This window comes from Trichoplusia ni, chromosome 1 (genome assembly GCF_003590095.1).
Source record: "Trichoplusia ni isolate ovarian cell line Hi5 chromosome 1, tn1, whole genome shotgun sequence".
NCBI classification, from domain to species: domain Eukaryota; kingdom Metazoa; phylum Arthropoda; class Insecta; order Lepidoptera; family Noctuidae; genus Trichoplusia; species Trichoplusia ni.
Window position 1 is genome coordinate 21,177,968 of NC_039478.1, and position 14,139 is coordinate 21,192,106.

The window sequence follows — 14,139 nt, forward strand, 5'->3', positions numbered from 1 at the left end:
TTATTACAAGTTCAAATGTTTGATTGATTTTTCTTACAAACGTAACAACCCCAACAAAATGTTCTCAAATCTAATCTCATACATCTTCGAGACAATCTTCCAAACACCGTTCGCCCAACCCCACTTCATCCATATCCGTCTAGTCAATGACGCTTGCCTACTCACTCATCCATTCTTCCGCATATTGTTGTCTCTCTCACTTCGCAACGAGATACGATTCGGCTTTCGTTCGTGCTTCGTTCAGTCAGTCAGTTTGCGCCGGCAGCCAAAGGAGGGAGTGCCGAACTGCGCATGCGCTATAACCTCGACGATTGTCAAAATTCGAACGAACAACGTAAATAAACAAGTGGAATTTAATTTGTGCCAAAATCATACATTATTGTAGGGTTTTTAGATATTTTTACAGACATTAAAAGTGACATTTGTTGTGAGGTGTTGTGCAACGATTTTGCGAGTGAGTATTGCTTTTTGTTTTTTTCGCATGCCTGTTGGGAGCCGGCAACCGGCACTGATTTTATCCAGTAGGAATTGTATAAATTCTTCTTGATGTTTGATAGTGATCTGGCACGGTATAGCTACCTATAGTTTTGAATATCGTGGGATAACATTGTGCGAGTTATTCTTAACATTTCGATTGTGACAAAAGACGCGTAAATGTCAATAGATTGTCTTAGATATATCTACCTATTTATTTACGTGTAGGTACTTATGTTGTATAATGACGCTGTGTTAGGACAACTTTTTGCAATGAGCTATATTTATGATCAAAAATTGTATCTTATTATTGCGTTCTAAATATATTTATACTTATTTAAGAAGTTAATAATGTTTTAATTCTAACAATAATAATATTCATAGTCTATTAATCGTAAGTCCGTTTGACAATGTTTATCTGTCGACATTATTTTCGTTTTTCTTTCTTAAATATAAAAGTTCTAATTTATTTTAACTCTCAGTAGATTATTTACTTTAACAACAATTATAAAAGACCATTTTCGTATATCCGTTGCGTTTTCATTTAAATAATTTTATTACTCCGATATCCTGCCGATAAACCGCAAATTTAGGGACCAGCGAAAGATATAAAAACCTGGTCAATTTCAATTTAATGGTGTTAAGATTAGCTGCCCAATACTGAAGCAAGGTTTTATTGTTTTTTCTACCTATAGGACTCCATATAGGGAGGGTTAAGTAACGAGCAGGTTAATTATGTAATGCAAAAAAAGACTAGGTACTAACAAAAAAAAACTCTTTTTTCGTTCTAAAGTTCCTTTTAACTACATATCGGTATTAAACCTAACCTATATAGTATTCAGTACATACGTACCCATTTAACCTCCTTACAAAGTTCTCAAAAATTGTATTAATAAGTACTTACATTCTTATGAGTATATTGTTATAGTTGCCGACCAGTTTTGGGGTCTAAATCTCATTAAAAATGTTTGCGAAAAAGCACTCATTAAAATTACTCCAAATGCCTCGGTGTCTATTCTATCCAGTCTATTTGTTATCTAATTAAATTAATAATTATCATAGTTAAAATAATTTACGAAATCCTAACTTATAGCTATATTTACCTAGTTCTACAATAATACAGGGTATGGCATCATGGTTAATTATGAATCATAACCAAAACCAATTAAAGTTTACAAAGGAAAGAAAAGACATAGAAATACTCACAATCACACCTATTATAGTTGACGATAAATACCTACAAATAAATGAGAACGTTACTAGTGTCAGACAAATGCTTGCAACTATTTGTGGTTCTATAACAGTAATGTATTTTTGCCTTCAATCAAAAACTTATTACGAAAAGAGCGTATAATACAAAATCCCGCCGAGTAATTTGATTGACACCCCTATGATTCACTTGACGAATCATCTCCTAATCAGCGCTGATTCAAGCAAACAAACAAGTGCATTAGACTAAGTTCACACGGTCTACCTAGTCACGTTTCGTACCTAGATAGTAGCGCATAAATCAGGCGTATAGGCAGTAAGTGACTCATTGCAGGTTCCAGACATTTAGCATTGGATTTACGATCGCTGCAAAGTTGCTGTGGAATTGCACCTTTAGATTTTACATCACTTGTAAACTGAACCTTAAACTTCAAAGATAAGGTTGATTTTCGTGTGATCTGTTTGCACTTTCGTATGTGTTGTGTGCCTATATGTTGGTATGTATGCCAAGGGTGTGAAAGGGTCGTTTTCTGTCAGGATTCCGCGCCAAGAAGACGCAATCCTAACTATGTCAATATCCGTTAGGGGTTCTTTTCATTAATGGAATACTGATCATGTGGCAGGCATTGGCAGGGTTAACACGCTGACTTGATAAGTAATTGGATATTCTAAGGGTTTTCTCGTGTTAATTCTTCCTTTATTTATTGAATCGAAAACAAATTCGCTATGCATATCAGAATAATTACTAAAAAAACTATGGATACTTCGACTATATAAAAAGGTCGTAAAAATATGTTTACTTGGGTGCCTACATTTTGTAGTTATATTAAACCTATGTACCGTCAAAGCTATGTAGTTCTCACAAAATATTAGCTGAAATAAGTTCATAAAACTTTTCATTAGTATTCAGCAAACGGCTCCACTCGTTTCTCTGTTCTAGGTAAGTATTTGTTCTGTCTGGGCTCATTACTGAAATCGCATGAGTTTATTGAACCCGAGCCAAAGATACCACACCAGCTGATGGGTTGACTATTTATTTATATTAGATAGGTTGAACACACTTAAAGGTACATAATTTACATACCGAGGTTGAAATAGTTGCTCGTAATGAGTCTGTCTGCAAAGTTTAACACAATTTAAACTTTTGTATTAAATTTGTACTCAATGATGCTATTACTGGATCCTTTGCGCCTCACACGGTTCAGAAAAGATAAAATGTACAATATGAACGTTTTGTTAGAGAGGAAATTGTCTATGAATGTAGGCGATGCCTTAAAATAACATTTGTAATAAAAAAAGGTTTATACGTTTGTTTACTGTGCAGGTTTCGTACGGTTTTCCATTTATTTTTTTGTTCTATTCGATAGAATTTAAATTTAGAATCAAATATGTCACATAATATATTTGTACAAAGAATAGCAATGATATTAAATGTCAAAATAAAAACACATCGTAAAATTCCGTTGAATTCCGCGTTCTAAAATTCAAAAATATTAGAGTGACCACAAAGTAGGATAATTAAAGTTCGTGTCCGACGAAACTGTTAAACCAGGTAAACGAGCTTCGGATACTCGACGCGCCATCCAGATAAGCTAAACAGCAACTTCCTGTACGGTAGAGTGGCCATGCTTACTAATTATACGGGACTGGTTATGACAAGATAGTACACCTGTGAATTACAAAATAAAAGATCGTAAAATGTATTACTGTTATACGGTTTTGGTTTTAATGTTTTTATTACTAAAATGTTTTTGGGGCCCTATTATAACCTGTCAGTTGACGTAGTTCGACAACGGTCTACAAGGCGTAGAGTGACATCTGCGTTTCACAACTGCAATAGTACTAGTTTATAAGTTTCTTTGATAGTACTAACTGTTAACGGTATCAGATACTTATTTCGATGAAAGTAACAACGATAATGACGTATAAATATATTTTTCAGTCGAAACTTAACTATTTTGAAAGCAGCGGATTTCCTTCCATTAATTTCTGACCTTAACCAATACAATTGATACGATTTCGTTTTACCTACACCTTTTGGTGTAAAAAAGGGTCTAGATAAGTCGGTCTTGTTTGAAATGTCGTTCAACCGTGACGTAACACCGCCCCTATGGAAATGTAGATGTTTGTCATGCGTTATCATTGACTGTTCAAAGTCCTCGATTTGTCAATTCAACTCACGCAATCGCCTTACGACTTATAAAGTAAGCTATAACGCTCGAACATCAGTCTGTCTAGCCGAATTAGCCTTAGGAGGATAGATTTATTTAGAACTTTGAATACATTTTGTTTTATGTCTCGACTTGGCCGTGAGAAATGGTTTTTTTCCGAATAATCTGATATTGCTGAACAAAGAAGTAGGTGTTGTTACAAAAAGAATCACGTAGTAGCAAATTTGAATAATGATCGTTAAGAAAATTGTATCTGTTTGCTCTTTTAACAGAATATTAGGTAATTACGTACGTATAAGTTACTCTCTATCTACTCTACTCTTAATTGTGAAACGTGTCAGTTAATTGAATATAGTATTGCTTAATTAAAAGCGAAAAATAACATTTCGCTTATTCAGTGAAAAAGGTACGTATTGTATTATTTTAGGACTATTCCCAAGTTAATTTGACAGGCTGGTGTGTGTAGCGTTGTGCCGTTGACTCGAGAGACGACCTCGACCCTGCGCGTTTCAATATCCCAGTATTTTTTTATTTTATTGCAAGCCTAACGAACCATAAGTCAGATACATAATTTTGTCAAACGTAATACGTATTCATTAATTTTATACTTTTATCGTTTTGTCTGTGGTAAGATAAAAAAGCGCCTCTTTTAAATTTTTATGTGAGAAAATTTTGGAAACCGATGTTTTGTTGGTTTCGTTTGGTAAAAGTTGTAAAACACTTAAAAATGTGATGATTTTAAATAAAGAGTAATACAAATCGTAAGCATTTGTTTAGAATTTTCGTTTCACATATTTTCTGCTTATTTCGACGATAAAAAATACTTTAAAACTCTTTGTGCATTTTGTTTGTCACTTTCCTCCAATTCATTTCTTAGTTTTGGAAGTATAGTCCGACGTTGACTCGACAGATGGCCTCGACCCTGCGAGGCTAATCGTTTTATTTTTAGTTTTCATTGCATACCTAACGAAAACTGATACATGAGTCAATAGGCATTTGTTTTTATTTCGAAAAATTTACGCATTAACTGAAGAGACGAGAGATTAAGGATTGATAAATTGTACGTAATAAAAGATGGAATTTCTTATAATAAAACGATGTTTGTTTTTCTTGAATAAAATCAATTGACAATACTTTCTATTGTGCCTATGGTCATTCATGTTTTTGTTAGACCTAGGAAAAATACCCTATTAAATATTTGTATAGAAAAAAGAACCATAACATAGGTTAAAGCTTATTAAAAATCAAAGAACAACATCGCATCACCACAATCCCACTACAGTAACATTCATTCCCTGCCAAGATTTCGCACAAAGGCTAAAAGACCTAAAGGAATGGTTCAATACAAAATAAAAGACTTATTCTGTACCCAAAACGTATTTCCGTTAAGACCGGCGGATCAAAGAAATCTCGAGTGCAAACAGAGAACATGCTCGTAACGTTTGTAAATCGTATGTATGTCATTTGTATCGTCAGCAACGGTCCTTAGGAAGTGCTTTGTTATTTATTGGCTAATTTATTTACTGAAATAACGTTTCTTTTTTACGTGAAGACTCATTAATCTCAATAAATGAAGCAAGAATGTAACAGTTTATGTAACGTTACTCGTAACTGTTAAAGCGTTAATGCAGATACTTATAGTAAAAAATGTATTTGCAAAAAAGACTGCATGAGTGATAAGTTTTTATTAAAAAAACAGTTGAGATTATCATTTTAAGGCGTTTTTTTTTTATTGAAACTGATGGCCATTGACATGCAAAAACAAAAAAAAAATGTGTTGACCGTCTCCACTAACAATTACAATAAGTTATTTTCGTAACAATGATTAATTGTTTGTTTATTAAGACTGTCTTTATCTTGCACACCTATCACTGTCACCCTAACATTGACCCTTGCACTTTGATAAACACGTAAGTAAACTATCTTTTCCCGCTTAATTTTATAAACGTAATGTCGGTTGTAATTTATTAAAAAAAAATAGTAAAAAAAACTTTTTTTTCGCAGCTTAAAAAATCGTTTTCTTCCCCTAAATCAACATTTGCTCATGAACTCAACTGAACATTTAAGACTGATTTTTTTTTCTAAAATAAGAACTGAGCTTCAAGCCTAAAACTTCATTCGCCTCGATAAACGCAGGAAATGACTCCGATATTAATAAATATAGGCACCTAGCTTCGTCTTTCGACTTCGTCCCCGTGGGTAGAAGATATAAGTTATGATTTATACCTGCCCTGTTTTTTTTTTCACATTTTGCATTGTATCTTCGCTCCTATTAGTCGCAGCGTGATGGTCTATAGCCTAAAGCCTTCCTCGATGAATGGTCTATTCAACACAAAAGAAATTTTTCAATTTGGACCAGTAGTTCCTGAGATTACCGCGTTCAAACAAACAAACAAACTCTTCAGCTTTATATATTAGTATAGAGTATAGATATAGAAGTATAGATAAGTACTTTAGATGCATTATGCTCTATCAGTGATCTGTGAATCAATTAAATCGTTGTTCCTGTTATATCGTATACTAAGTGTTAGAACATTGTTTGCACGTGTATTTTAATTAATTACTTCATAAGAAAATGCTTTTAATTATCTACCTGTAAGCTTCGATTTCCTTGTTAACGATATGAGCCAAGCACTTGAATATCTTTTGTACGTACTGTATTATATTATTGTTAATGTTTTTTTTTGTTACATATATTTTTATATAAACCTGCGGACAGATTGTAGTTTTTTTGTGCTCATTCAAGTACTTAATTATTAGCTCATGGCCAAAGTCTTAGAGCTAATATAATAGAAAATAATTTTGTGGAACCTTTCTCAAAGGTTAAAAGGTTCTTTGTATCGTGCACACCAGTAATTGTTGAGCATGTCAAATAATCAAAACTTGATCTAACTTCCACGTGCTAAGTTTCTAGTATTCAGAATCCAATTATAGCACCAAGTTAAGCTTTCCCCAGGTATTTTGTGTTATTCCTAATTGAAAGTATTATTTTCGATCTTCACACATGCATTAAACTTAAGTTCTGTAAGATAAAAGTCAGAACGAATAAACTGTCCAGTAAACCATAGAAACATAACACAACTTTTTCTGTCATTACAAGACAGAAAAAGAAACGGTAGTTAATATATTTTAACACATTAAATAGTTATGAAAATAACCTCATTCTCATTTTACATCAAAAGAAAAAAAAACTTAAGTTAATGCATGTATACACACATCAACTTCCTTATTTAACTTTTTTAAACAAAAATGTAAACCTACTCCGGTCACTAAACACGGCTTGTAAAAAAAGTAAACAGGTTTATTTTTAAATTAACCCCACCGTAGCGGTCAGCTGCGCGAGCGCAAGGGTTGCCTTCCGAGAGCGTTTCCGCTGTTCAAAACTCACTTGGTAATTAAGTTCTTAAAATAACTAGCCACTTTCAAGTAAAAAGCTACTATAACTTCACAATTATAAGGTTCTTAATTGTTTGGCTTGCGACGGATTAGTCGGTCTAGTATTTAGCAAGTAGGTCGGAAACATATATTTTATTGATATTATATTCCTTAAATAAACATAGTACCATCTTATAACTCAGGCCAAAAGTATGACTAAGACTGAATTGTTCGCTGGCGTCGCTTAAATAATTCATTTAAGAGTTATTCCCCAAACATGTGAATTAATGTAAATTAATCTGTTTAATTCTAAGCACGAGTGTGTTTAATATAATTATAGAGATTGTATAACAAGTACTACTGAGTATTCTGAGTAGTGAATACGATTCGTGCCGAATACCAAATGTATTGAGGCTTCAATATATGTACATTTTCTTAATGGTGACATTAATTGTAATAATAATAATAAATAATAAATAAATAAATGCGGACAACATCACATACATTGTTCAGAACCCAAAGTAAGTTGCTAACGCACTTGTGTTATGGAATTCAGATACAACGAAGGTACCACAAACACCCAGACCCAGCTTTATATATTAGTATAGATTAGCTTTAAATAACTAAAAAAATACGATTTCTTATCAAAAAGTCATGTACTTTAAAAAACTCTTGCAAACCACATCCTCCAATAACATTTTTGTACACCAGATTCCACACATCGTATGTGAAATCGAAAGGAGTCCAAACACCATTTAACATATTCCCATACATATTTGGTGCCGTGGGAGTTCTCGAGGTGCTAATAATAACAAGGAAGATGTTCGTACAACTGAACTGACCCTTTTACTCGTTCTTTTGTGAATGAACGACAAGTTCAAGCGTTCGTTTTTTCTGTCAGCTGTGACATTTTTGAATGAGGATGTGATCGTAATGTTGACCGTTGCCGCGTTGGGAGCTGTTTTTGGAGGTAAACAAATTTGGAATTAGATTAAATTAAGTGATGTTTTCAGGTACCTGTATTGCTTTGTCTTGTTTTATTTGCTATACCTAATTCATATTTTAATACTGCAATGCAGTTTAAAGGTAAATAGTATGTAAATTTCAGACGATTTTTTCTGCTTGTGAAAGTGTTTTTCTTGCTACCAATGATTGCTATTAATGATTTAATATTGCCGAACGGTTTAAAAATACCTATTCTTATGAAGGTGTTATTTCTATGGTGAAAAGCGCTGGTCTCTTTTTAATTTGGAAATAACTATTCGAATTACGTTAACGTTGGAACTTTTTGAAAGCCTTGTACGGAGGTCTCAGATGACTTTAAAAGGATCAAAAGCATTACAGTTCAAAAATTCTGGAAACGAGAAACGAAATCGAATGCACGAAATAGTACAGAAAAGAAATTTCAAAAATACTGGATGGTGGAATTGAAACTGCAGAAAATATCGTTGAATTTTTGAAACGGGCTAGAAGTTTTAGAAGCGAATTCACTGATGGTCATTTGCAGAAATTATGAACTTAATACCTGGCATTTGTACCCGTCTACGAAATTGCAATCGTTTCGACCCCCGTTTACCCGTCTAGCCTGAAAGTCAGGAATAAAAGATGTATTCCTTTATCATTTACTCTTGGCTAACTTAACCTATTACATTTGTACGTATTTTGGCCATCGTCTAGAAAAGGCCGGAAACAGTTAGGTTAGGTTTTATTCGTACTATATCTTGTGTAGCCGCGTGTATCTTGGCAGGATCGCTTCCCTGGGACCTAGACGCCAAAACTCTCGCGGCCGCCTATGAATGGCGAAAAGATCTTCTCGAGCGCGATGAAAGGCCTCCGCCTCGAGTAGTAGGGGCCATGTTAAAGGAGCTCCGTAATGCTTTCTTGGAAGTATGGGCCGAACGGCTAACAAGTCCAGGAACAGGATCAAGGACTGTAGGTGCTGTCCGTCCGGTCCTTCAGGAATGGGTGAGCAGGCGTCATGGCGAACTAACCTTTCGCATGACGCAGATATTGTCGGGACACGGTTGCTTCGGCAATTACTTGTTCCGGATCGCCCGAAGGGAAGCCACACCTTGTTGCCACCACTGCAACGACAGCGAGGATAATGCGCAGCATACCCTGGAGGTTTGTCCAGCATGGGCAATACAACGACAGAAAGTCGTTGCGGTAGTGGGCGGGGATCTCTCGCTTCCTTCTGTAGTAGCCTCAATGGTTGTAAGTGAGAAATCTTGGAGAGCTGTCGCCGAATTCAGTGACGAGGTCATGGCACTCAAAGAAAGTGCGGAAAGGGAGCGGGAGCTGTCGACCACTCTCCCGATTCGTGCCCGACGCACAAGGGCTAAGAGGAGGGCTGATAATGCTCTCTTTCAGCCACCATAAATAGCTTTCGGCGGTAGACGCGGGGAAGTCTATCGCCCTAAATTAAAGCTAAAGGCGGCGCGCGCGGTGCTTCCGCGTGCTTCCTAATTGGTGGAAGTAAAATCAACTTTTTTATTTAAAGTGGCAGCTCCTGCAAGGAGTGTCCCTGCCTGGGATCGCGGTAGTTTGCATTGCGTCCCCGTGGTCTCAGTTACAAGGGAAGGGTGAAGCACTCCGGTGGTTTTAGCCGGTAGGAGTCCGGCACACCTCTCCGCCTTCCCCAGGGCGGAGAAAGTCCATGAGGATTTCCCCGGAAAAAAAAAAAAAAAAAAAAAAAAAAAGGTTTTATGTTAGTTATACCTGTTTGAAGATAGTTTCAGCTAAAAGTGTTGGTGTTTTTTCGTTTGATACACAGCTGCCCTGCTATTAATAATTTATAAGAAAAATGATTAGATACTTTAGACAAGATGGTCCGACTATTTCATATTTTTTTTTTTAGAGAACGGTGTTTTTGTCCGGCTTTTCGGTATTTAGATTGGTTACCCTGCTCATACGTTGCATGGATAAGCTTTCTTGCAAACGTTTTAACATAATTACGTTTGAAAAATTAATGTTCATTTTGAGTTCTTTTTTGTTTTGTCAGCATTTCGCTACGTTTCTATTTAAAGTTGTAGAAAATGGAATAATGTACTGAATTCAAGGAGTTACCTTAGAAAAATATTCGGTCTAGATAATTAATTCTTAGTATTGTTATTTTAATGAAGTGCTAGGCATTCTTGTTTGAATACAGAGTCTCAAGTTTTTCTAATAGGCTAAAGCTAGGAAATGTTTTTACTTCTTGAGGTACCTACCTAAACAAATAGAGTTTATACAATATACTAGCTTTTCGCCCGCGGCTTTGCCCGCGGCTTTGCCCGCGGCTTTGCCCGCGTCGAGGTTGGTTATATCGCGTTTCCAAGAGAACTCTTCAAAAGTCCGAGATAAAAACTATCCTATGTTCTTTCTCAAAGTCAACTCTATCTCTGTACCAAATTTCATTAAAATCGGTTCAGTGGTTTAGATGTTAAAGCGTAACAGACTGACAGACAGAGTTACTTTCACATTTATAATATTAGTAAGGATATTAGTAAGGATTATACAATACATGAAACCTGTGCCATATTGACAAGAAATATATTGTTATCTGTCGCTCATACTTTAGTGCTAATTATTCGTATCTGCGCCGGCGCATCAAGACGAACTCAATTCATAAATTCAGTACTAATATATCTTCATCAGTCTTACTCATACATACAATTACACGTAACATGTGTTTATTTCATAACATGTTGTACCATGTCGTGACCAGTCGAGACATGTCGTGAACTTGACTGATCTTGAACGTTTGTCCCCTCTATTTAATTGTATGGATTATATTAATTATTCTAATTGTGCGTCGACGTGAGTGCGAAGTGATATTAACGATGAAAGATGTGATGAACCGTGTGAACGCGTTTTTATTCTATAAATGTTTGAAGATTATTATTATTGAAGCTTTTGACCATTTGTGTTATGCTAGTAATTGCTTTTGCGAATAACAATTTAAGGTGTAACATCGAATTGATGAAGCTCGTAAACTTGTCTTATCCTACTTACTATTATAAAGGCGAAAGTTTGTAAGTATGGATGTATGGATGTTTGTTACTCTTTCACATAAAAACTACTGAATGGATTTGAATGAAACTTTACCACAATATAGCTTATACATCAGAATAACTCATAGGGTACAATTTTTGAGGTTGTAAAAAAACACATTTTTTGCGCTTACATTGCAAACGCTGACTGAATCCTACAAGATAGATAGAAGGCAGACTGATAGATAGCAGGTATAAATTATCCCACCAAAAACATTAAATGTAAAAAAATGCCAAGTCTCTCGATGCAGTCTTTCCATCGTAAAAAGTTTTGAGATCTCATAGAAGCCAAGTCCTATTCAAAATATTTTGTAGTTATAAATCAACATTTAGTAATTGTATCAATAGTTTTCTTTATATTATAATTATAGTGACTTGGCAATGAGCACAAGAAGAAACAAATAAAACGGCATATTTGTAGGAGTTGAAAGTTACACACACCGCATGCGTAAACATTAATATCACAAAATTAATTTTCTTTTGGTTTATCCGTGTCGTCCCAACCGAATTTCGGCAACGGCAGTCAGTCTTAGTGTACTCTCGATTCATTTACTTTCATAAAGCGATGGCCCGTAAGGTATTCTTAATTATTGTATTGGAGCATTAGTCGGTAGTGACCATCATGATTCACACATAACAAATAATCTGATCACTGGTCTCGTCAGTAACATTTGCACATAATTCCAGGCATCAAGCAGCTTTTAATTTGTGCTCATTGCCAAGTCACTATAATTATAATATAAAGAAAACTATTGATACAATTACGAAATGTTGATTTATAACTACAAAATATTTTGAATAGGACTTGGCTTCTATGAGATCTCAAAACTTTTTACGATGGAAAGACTGCATCGAGAGACTTGGCATTTTTTTACATTTAATGTTTTTGGTGGGATCTCATTTATTTTTTGTAAGTATATTTCTTTCTTTTTTTTTAGGTGTCATAATTTCTAGGACTTCAGCTACTGCTTTGCTTAGAACCCATTCTCTATCTCTATCTCTTTTGTTTCTTCTCTGAGACTTCGTTACTTCTAATGTAAACAAGCTTAAACTTATATATATATGCATATATATATCTACTAACTTACAAACTATAGCTAAACTAAACTAAATAACACGTAAAGTTCTCCGAATATCAATTATCACTACAATATTTTTTACTTTCGAAATGGTTTTTCATAGACAGGTGGCGCTATCAAATGAAAATTATCGAATTATTCTGAAGTACTACTTAGACTGCGCTTTGTAACGAAACCATAGCGCGATTCAGACACGTACAACGCCATCTATCGAGCGCGCATACAATATTTATCGCAATACAATGGAGTTTTAGCTTTATTAATTTAATGAATTATGAATTTTATGTATTAATTTGTATTAATGATAGTCTGTGTATTACATTTATATTATTCTTTTCTATTCTATGTATGTATTCATCCAATTGAATAGGTACTTAAACAACGAACAAAGTTAACAATGCAGTCAAAATCCATACATAATGTTCTTGCCAAACCGCAAATATAAAATTGTTTTCTATGGCATATTATTTTTTAATGTTTTTATAATTTTTCCTTTATATGTGGCTAAGGACCTATCTTGGTGCAAAATTTGAAGTTTCTAAGTATGCTAGAAGTACCTCAGATTTTTGATGATCTGTCAGTGAGTCAGTGAGTCAGTGAGTGACAAAATGGTGTAACTTTGATCGACCGTAACTCCTAAACCATTAATTCAATTGGCATGTAATTTAGAACTTAAGCTTGTTCTAATGCCTACTATTATTCCCCGAAAAGCTAAACTCCTAGCTTTGTCCACGTCGAAGATACAGGGGGGGCGAAACAGCCGCGAATCGCTTCGAGAAAAGATGGTACGGCCGTGCCCGTTTTGCTCGAGACTTGGCAGGGGCACTGCCGTGCCCTCAGATAACTTATATCTTCTAACCACGCGGACGAAGTCGCGGGCAACAGCTAGTGTCAATATAATAAAAGCTTTTGAGTTATAAATCTAGTTGTTATTTATTAGTTGGTATTTGATCTTTTTGACGGATTAATTGGTTTTCTATTTGCTTGAATGGACAACCGAAAAAACTCTTTTTGACTGTTAATCAAGTAGGTAGTGGTTTTTGTATAAGTGCAAAAAATGTCTATTATATTGTTGTAAAAGTTTTCCTTGTCTATTGTGTGTATAAATGTTATTGTTTACATTAAAGTTCGTTGACTTGGATGACTATTTTCTCATGTTAAATGGCTTGGAATTAAGATAAGCGATGACTAAATCTCACTAACGCCGGAATCTGAAAATCAACTATTCTCAAAGACGTTTTAGATGTTTACGCTGTCTATCTGTCTCTTATATTCCACGTTGATGTGACAGAGACAACAAGATACTCGACTATTTTAAAGTGTTGTTACAGTATTCGGTAATTAAGCGTATCTTTGGTAAGATCGCTCCCATAAACCCATGGATATATCACTTACATTGATTTAAAGCCAAAAGTCGTTGACAGCAAAGAATCTTGTTTTAATGTATCCAGTTTTGTAATAATTTGGACCAATTACTAGTTTTGTACGTTTTATCTTAAAGGAAGTCAATGATTAACAGGTTTTTTATCTTTATTAGTAAGTTGATACAGTTTTTTGTTCAAAGGATTTTCGACATTTTGCTTCTTAGTATAGAAACTATAATTGCTTGTTTGAGATGTTTTAAATTTGAATGAGAGAAAAATTTAATCTGAGGGCACGGCAGTGCCCCTGCCAAGTCTCGAGCAAAACGGGCACGGCCGTACCATCTTTTCTCGAAGCGATTCGCGGCTGTTTCGCCCCCCCCTGTATCTTCGACGTGGACAAAGCTAGGAGTTTAGCTTTTCGGGGAATAATAGTAGG

General features: G+C 34.9%; 1 protein-coding gene across 1 annotated transcript in view; it reads left to right on the forward strand.

The window, feature by feature from the left end:
* Nucleotides 1-239: 239 nt before the first annotated feature.
* LOC113499082 (MOXD1 homolog 1-like) overlaps nt 240-14,139 on the forward strand; it is a 70,745-nt gene continuing 56,845 nt past the window's right edge. Inside the window, exon 1 of the mRNA XM_026879429.1 lies at nt 240-454. The gene's annotated coding sequence lies outside the window, so the exon portion shown is untranslated. The remainder of the gene's footprint in view (nt 455-14,139) is intronic.